Source organism: Oncorhynchus tshawytscha, linkage group LG05 (assembly GCF_018296145.1).
Source record: "Oncorhynchus tshawytscha isolate Ot180627B linkage group LG05, Otsh_v2.0, whole genome shotgun sequence".
Classification (NCBI taxonomy): Eukaryota; Metazoa; Chordata; class Actinopteri; order Salmoniformes; family Salmonidae; genus Oncorhynchus; species Oncorhynchus tshawytscha.
Genome location: NC_056433.1, coordinates 25,752,710 through 25,761,035, shown reverse-complemented (window position 1 = coordinate 25,761,035; position 8,326 = coordinate 25,752,710).

Sequence of the window (8,326 nt, the reverse complement as noted above, 5' to 3'; positions counted from 1 at the left end):
AGTACAACTGAAGATGGTTGGAAAATCTGTCAATGGCTTTTATCTTATTTAGAGTGGCAATAACATCTGCTGTTCAAATGAAGTAGAAACAGAGTGTTAGTAGTTAGATTGATTTGAGAGAGAAGGAAGGAAAGATAGAATAGTTTAGTTTATTAGGATCCCCATTACCTTCTGCACATGCAGCAGCTACTCTTCCTGGGTTCCACATAAAACATACAAATACATGACAAAGTATAGAACAGTAATAGAAAAGAACAACATAAGATATTACATAAAATAAAATAAATGTAAAAAAAGACACCAAGAGACAACAAAAATACTCTTTACACACTATTTATATATTCTGAGTGTACAAAACACTATATAACACAACTATAGTGTGTATGGTCCTTGGTGATTTTTTCCCCAATGAACGGAGGACTTTGGAGGGATTTGGAAAACGTATTGAAAGGTTCAGGTTTACGGCACATCCATACAATTTGATCCCCATAAGATATAACAATGATCTTCTGGGGAAACACTGTGGTTGAATTGGAGGCCACTCCTTTCCACCCCATTTTGCATCAAACAGTGAGACTTGGTTTGAGTAACCTGAATCGGTTGGTTGACTTCCCCTTGCAAAATAAACATGTTTTTGCATAATATCCCACCTGTGACTGAAACGTCATGCAGTAGAAAGTCTGTATAGTAATAAGGCCCTTGAAATAAACTGGAAAACATTCATAATTTATGTTGTACAAATAATGAGAATGACTTGCCCTCTACTCATGATTCAGTTGCTCTCTGACGATATTAAAGTGGAATCCCCACCTAAACACACACGCACGCACACCCCACTTTCCCCATTCTCAATTTCCTGGCTCGAGTGATAGTTCAAGTGTCAGAGGGGCGGGTCTGCATAACTCTGTGTTCCAACTCCAGCGTGCTCTGCTCGCATCTGCTTTCAATTACGCCTCACCAGCTCATGTCATGATGCCGCCATTCTCTGTTTGGCTTGGTGCTACACCGCGGCCCAGTTCCCCCCTCCTCTTTTTTTCTATGCAGACACATAACAGTGGTTAGTTTGCTGAGTAGAAACAGCTGCTTAAGTCCAAAGAGAATTTCACATTGTAGAATACTGTTGTGGTATTGTGCATGATGAGGTAATCACCATTGCCACAAGGCCCTGTGGAAAATAGGTTATTATTATTTTTTCTACAATTGAATGATTATTCTACAAATACTATCCTATGTAACAATACTGTTGTTATTGTAGTAATTACATTGTTACTACACACGTATAAGAGCAATTGAATGTAAAGTGTTGTAAAATATCAGGTGTCAATCAAAATAAATGTAATCGTATGTCAAATGTTTGTTGATTACAACAACTTTTGTCAGTGCTGTGTTTACTACAATTAGTAGTTTACAGATGTTACTGCAATGTTAAACCAAGGCAGTTTTAGACTAGGTGTCACGTTCTGACCTTAGCTCTTTTGTTATGTCTTTGTTTTAGTATGGTCAGAGTTGGGTGGGTTGTCTATGTTAGTTTTTCTATGATTTGCTATTTCTGTGTTTGGCCTGGTATGGTTCTCAATCAGAGGCAGCTGTCAATCGTTGTCCCTGATTGAGAACCATATTTAGGGAGCCTGTTTTCTATTATGTTTTGAAGGTGATCATTTTCTGTTTTCTGTTGTGTGTCTGTACCAGCCAGAAATGTTTTAGGTCGTTCTCTTTGTTAGTTTTGTTATTTATTTAAATATGGACACATATCACGCTGCACCTTGGTCCTCACCTTCTTCCACCAACAACGGCCGTTACACTAGGCAGAAAAAACTGCTTCATAAACATTGTATTTGTACACTAGTGTCTGCCAGTAATGTCCTTGGCTCTCGAAACAATTATTCCATTACAATAAAACAAGAAATGAATCATTTTTTTTGGGGGGGGGGGAAACTCTGTAAAATGTTATAAATGCTGGGAGTAGCATGTGTTCCATTAATGTTTCCAATCACTGCCTCTGAATTGTTTACAGGAATAAGGAAGCAAAACTTTAATTTATTAGCAATACCTACAGTATAATGCATTGGGTGTAGTCATAAGAATGCTTGTGTGGCTTAAAGCAGTCTTGAAGTGAGAAAGCATGACTGTAACAGTCGTCGGTGGAAGAAGGTGAGGACCAAAACGCAGCGTGGTAAGTGTTCATCTTTTTTAATGTAAACTGAACACTGAATAGAAAAACAACAAAGATAACAACCGAAACAGTTATGTCTGGTGCAGACACACAAAGACAGAAAACAACCACCCACAAAACACAATAGAAAACAGGCTCAAATCAAATCAAATCCAAATTTATTTATATAGCCCTTTGTACATCAGCTGATATCTCAAAGTGCTGTACAGAAACCCAGCCTAAAACCCCAAACAGCAAGCAATGCAGGTGTAGAAGCACGGTGGCTAGGAAAAACTCCCTAGAAAGGCCAAAACCTAGGAAGAAACCTAGAGAGGAACCAGGCTATGTGGGGTGGCCAGTCCTCTTCTGGCTGTGCCGGGTGGAGATTATAACAGAACATGGCCAAGATGTTCAAATGTTCATAAATGATCAGCATGTTCGAACAATAAGAAGGCAGAACAGTTGAAACTGGAGCAGCAGCACAGCCAGGTGGACTGGGGACAGCAAGGAGTGATCATGTCAGGTAATCCTGGGGCATGGTCCTAGGGCTCAGGTCCTCCGAGAGAGAGAAGGAGAGAATTAGAGAACGCACACTTAGATTCACACAGGACACCGAATAGGACAGGAGAAGTACTCCAGATATAACAAACTGACCCTAGCCCCCCGACACAAACTACTGCAGCATAAATACTGGAGGCTGAGACAGGAGGGGTCAGGAGACACTGTGAACCCATCCGAGGACACCCCCGGACAGGGCCAAACAGGAAGGATATAACCCCACCCACTTTGCCAAAGCACAGCCCCCACACCACTAGAGGGATATCTTCAAACACCAACTTACCATCCTGAGACAGGGCCGAGTATAGCCCAAAGATCTCCGCCATGGCACAACCCAAAGGGGGGCGTCAACCCAGACAGGATGACCACATCAGTGAATCAACCCACTCAGGTGACGCACCCCTTCCAGGGACGGCATGAGAGAGCCCCAGTAAGCCAATGACTCAGCCCCTGTAATAGGGTTAGAGGCAGAGAATCCCAATGCTCCCTAAATATGCAAGGCTCCCTAAATATGGTTCTCAGGGACAATGATTGACAGCTGCCTCTGATTGAGAACCATACCAGGCCAAACACAGAAATAGCAAATCATAGAAAACTAACATAGACAACCCACCCAACTCACGCCCTGACCATACTCAAACAAAAGACAAAACAAAGGAACTAAGGTCAGAACGTGACAATGAGAACTACTAGTAGAGAGAAGATTGCACAAAACATTTGGAAACCTTCCTAATGTTTTCCCTCAGAAAAGTCTCAATTCATCGGGGCATAGACTATACAAGGCATCGAAAGCATTCTGCAGGGAGGCTGGCTCATGTTGACTCCATTGATCCCCAATTGAGTGAAGTTAGCTGGGATGTCCTTTGTGTGGTGGATCATTCTTGATACACACAGGAAACTAATTGAGCATTTAAAAAAACAGCAGCGTTGCAGTTCTTGACACACTCAAACCGGTGCACCTGGCACCTACTACCATAACCCGTTCAAAGGCACTTAAATCTTTTGTTTTTCCCATTCACCCTCTGAATGGCACACATACACAATCCATGCCTCAATTGTGTCAAGGCTTAAAACTCTGTCTCCCCTTCATCTACACTTATTGAAGTGGATTTAATAAGACATCAATAAGGGATCATAGCTTTCGCTTAGATTAACCTGGTCAGTCTATGTCATGGAAAGAGCAGGTGTTCCTAATGTTTTGTACAGTCAGTGTATATATCAGCCATACTCAGCAGGCGGACCGCGGTCCGGATCTGGACCCAGAATGGGGTCAATTCAAAAACAGAAATCTACAATGTTGAGCGCTGCATTAGTAGAATGCACAATATGCAATTTCGAAAGTTGGTAGTGCATAGGCAGTTTCCCTCTTATTATGTCATTCACTGACAGACGTTGACCTTAGAGAGCTATTTATATAACCTGTCAGAAATGTCCAGATGATCAACTACTAGCCCATGTTAGCTAGATCGGTAAATTAGGCTAACCCGCTGTCTAAACCTGACAAATAACATGGCCAGATTACATGCCCAGGGGCCTGAATGAATGAACACACATAAGACATGGCAAAATGTGTACAATTGCAGGAAGTTGTCTTTAAAAATGCATTATTTTCTCTCCACCAACAAGAGGGGTGTGAACAGTTTGGGGTCACATGGGTTGAGAGATGGGGGTTTGTCACTATGCCCATAAATTACAATCTACATAAGTATTTCGAACATGTTTGTACTGTATAGCATTGCTCTTCTCTAGCTTTGTTCCTAACATCAGCTGCAATCAAGAATGTTTAAAACCTTTGGATCCACTTTCTCAATTTGGGAGCTATAGAGGCTGGTTCTGTGTTCATGTCAAATTGAGGGAAGGTACATTACAGTTCCTTGATCATGCAAAGTGTTTCGTAACTTTGTGCCTACAGTTTTGCTCTCTATCTAAGACAACGCAAGGAACATGTTTATTCTCTACCATTTGTTCAGCTAATAAGGAAATGTAATACAAAACAACATAATTTTATGTTTCCATAGAATCATGAGCGAGTTTACACCAAACAAAGTACAAATTATTATGCGAGGAAATACCATATGTCTTTGCACAATGGGCAATTCTTCATAACTGAACATGTTTACATACTACTTTATGCAACAGTAATAGTTTTGGAAAACACTCAATAACCTTGTGCATAAAAAGTTTATCCAACACAAAAAGTCAGAAGGAGGGGGAGAGAGAGTTTCCAGCTGGTTCATATAACTGCAAGTCACTTTTCAAACCCCCTTAATGTAAGTGCTTGCTATAGACTTACATTCATTTGCAGAATGTGGCCCGATTGAATGCCATAAACCTGGGAACATCAATTAGATTCAGACTCGGGACGATTCTTTGGTCAGGGGGATGGAACATAATTACAAATCATTTGTAGACTGCAAATTGATAACAAGAAGTCCAGACAGATATAATATTTGACTAAAACGTAATCATCTCAAACCTTGCTTACATATTTCCAAAATGTAAATCAATTGGAGCTGATTTGCTGGTGTTTTATTGTCTTTCGTGACCAACATTAAAACATCTAAAAAGGACTTTCGGTACTTCAGTTGGGGAAGCCTGCCAAAAACCATCCATCATCATTTGAATGTATTTGATAGCAAACTCATGATGAACAGAGTAGCCAACATTATTGCATAACATGTCAAATGTTATAATATGTGTAGCCTATAGCATGGTGCCTTTGTAGAAATCTATGAATGACGTTAAACCAATCTGCTTTAAAGCACAGCCATGTTCTTTGTTAATTGGTTCCACATTCTTCCTGTTAATGGTCAAGGGACATTGTGTACTCATAGAACATTTTGATGTGTTTCTGCTGAGAGTGAGATATTATTGTTCTAAAATGACATGTATCATGCTTGTTTTGTTATTTGTTGCAGTTCCTTATTATGAGGCAATATCCATTACCATAAGGCCCTGTGGAAAGTACGCCATTTGGAAAGACGATCCACCGCTGTGGCCTCTGGATCTCTTAACACGTCTCTATTTTCACTCATTTGACTCCACTCTTCAGGGCCATAACCTGGACTGTAAATTGGTTAGTGTATAGTGGAATAGCTTGTCATGAGCTTGATGACATTACATTTGATGTGGCAATGTCTGAACTGTCCTTTTTGCAATTGAATGATTATTCTACAAGTACTAGCCTATGTAACAACACGTATTGTAGTAATTACATTGTTACTACACATGTATAAGAGCAATTGAATGTAAAGTGTTGTAAAAGATCAAGTGTCCATCAAAAGCAATTTAATAGTATGTCAAATGTTTGTTGATCATAACTACAATTGGCAGTTTACAGTCATGCAATGTTAAACCCAGGCAGTTTTAGACTAGGCAGAAAAAAACTGCTTCATAAACATTGTATTTGCCAGTAGGGTCCTTGGCTCTCCAAACAATTATTCCATTACAATAAAACCAGAAATTAAAACCAATATATTTTGAACATTATTTTAGTTGGGGAAAAACTCAGTAAAATTTTCCAAATGCTGGGAGTGGCATGTGTTCCGTACTTTAATGTTTCCAATCACTGCCTCTGAATTGTTTACAGGAATAAGGAAGCAAAACTTTAACTTATTAGCAATACCTACAGTATAATGCATTCGGTGTAGTCATAAGAATGCTTGTGTGGCTTAAAGCAGTCTTGAAGTGAGAAAGCATCAGAACTACTAATGTTTAGATATAACTCTATCCATACAGTCAGTAATACTTTTGGAAAACACTTGCTAAATATATATATATAAGAAAGAGAAAGAGAGAGAGAGCCTGTTTAACCTTTAGATTAAAAACACCATGTGGCTAAAGTTACAAATCAAATCCAATTATGTGTCACATGCTCCGAATACAACTGGTGTAGACTTTACCATGAAATGCCTGTTTAAGAAAATAGTGACACAAGAGGGATAAGATAAAATACACAGGAATGGAGCTATATACAGGGAGTACCAGTACCAGATCAATGTGGAGCTATATACAGGGAGTACCAGATCAATGTGTAGTTATATACAGGGAGTACCAGTACCAGATCAATGTGGAGCTATATACAGGGAGTACCAGTACCAGATCAATGTGGAGCTATATACAGGGAGTACCAGTACCAGATCAATGTGGAGCTATATACAGGGAGTACCAGTACCAGATCAATGTGTCGATATATACAGCGAGTACCAGTACCAGATCAATGTGGAGCTATATACAGGGAGAACCAGTACCAGATCAATGTGGAGCTATATACAGGGAGGACCAGTACCAGATCAATGTGTAGATATATACAGCGAGTACCAGTACCAGATCAATGTGGAGCTATATACAGGGAGTACCAGTACCAGATCAATGTGGAGCTATATACAGGGAGTACCAGTACCAGATCTATGTGGAGCTATATACAGGAAGTACCAGATCAATGTGGAGTACCAGTACCTATCAATGTGGAGCTATATACAGGGAGTACCAGATCAATGTGGAGCTATATACCAGATCAATGTGGAGTACCAGTACCAGATCAATGTGGAGCTATATACAGGGAGTACCTGTACTATATCAATGTGGAGCTATATACAGGGAGTACCAGTGCCATATCAATGTGGAGCTGTATACAGGAAGTACCAGTGCCATATCAATGTGGAGCTATATACAGGGAGTACCAGTGCCATATCAATGTGGAGCTATATACAGGAAGTACCAGTACCATATCAATGTGGAGCTATATACAGGGAGTACCAGTGCCATATCAATGTGGAGCTATATACAGGGTACCAGTACCAGATCAATGTGGAACTATATACAGGGAGTACCAGATCAATGTGGAACAATACCAGTGGAGCTATATACAGGGAGTACCAGATCAATGTGGAGCTATAAACAGGGAGTACCAGTGCCAGATCAATGTGGAGCTATATACAGGGAGTACCAGTGCCAGATCAATGTGGAGCTATATACAGGGAGTACCAGTACCAGATCAATGTGGAGCTATATACAGGGAGTACCAGTACCAGATCAATGTGGAGCTATATACAGGGAGTACCAGTACCAGATCAATGTGGAGCTATATACAGGGAGTACCAGATCAATGTGGAACTATATACAGGGAGTACCAGATCAATGTGGAGCTATAAACAGGGAGTACCAGTGCCAGATCAATGTGGAGCTATATACAGGGAGTACCAGTGCCAGATCAATGTGGAGCTATATACAGGGAGTACCAGTGCCAGATCAATGTGGAGCTATATACAGGGAGTACCAGTACCAGATCAATGTGGAGCTATATACAGGGAGTACCAGTACCAGATCAATGTGGAGCTATATACAGGGAGTACCAGTACCAGATCAATGTGGAGAGGTACAAGGTATTTGAGGTAGATATGTACATGAAGACAGGGTAAAGTGACTAGGCATCAGGATAGATAATAATAACAGTTCACCTGTCTTTGTGCTTGTCTCCGCCCCCCTCCAGGTGCCCATCTTCCCTATTGTCCCATGTATTTATACCTGTGTTCTATGTTTGTCTGTTGCCAGTTAGTCTAAACTTGTCAAGTCTTACCAGCAGTCTTTCCCACCTTCCTGTCTCTCTAGTTCTGT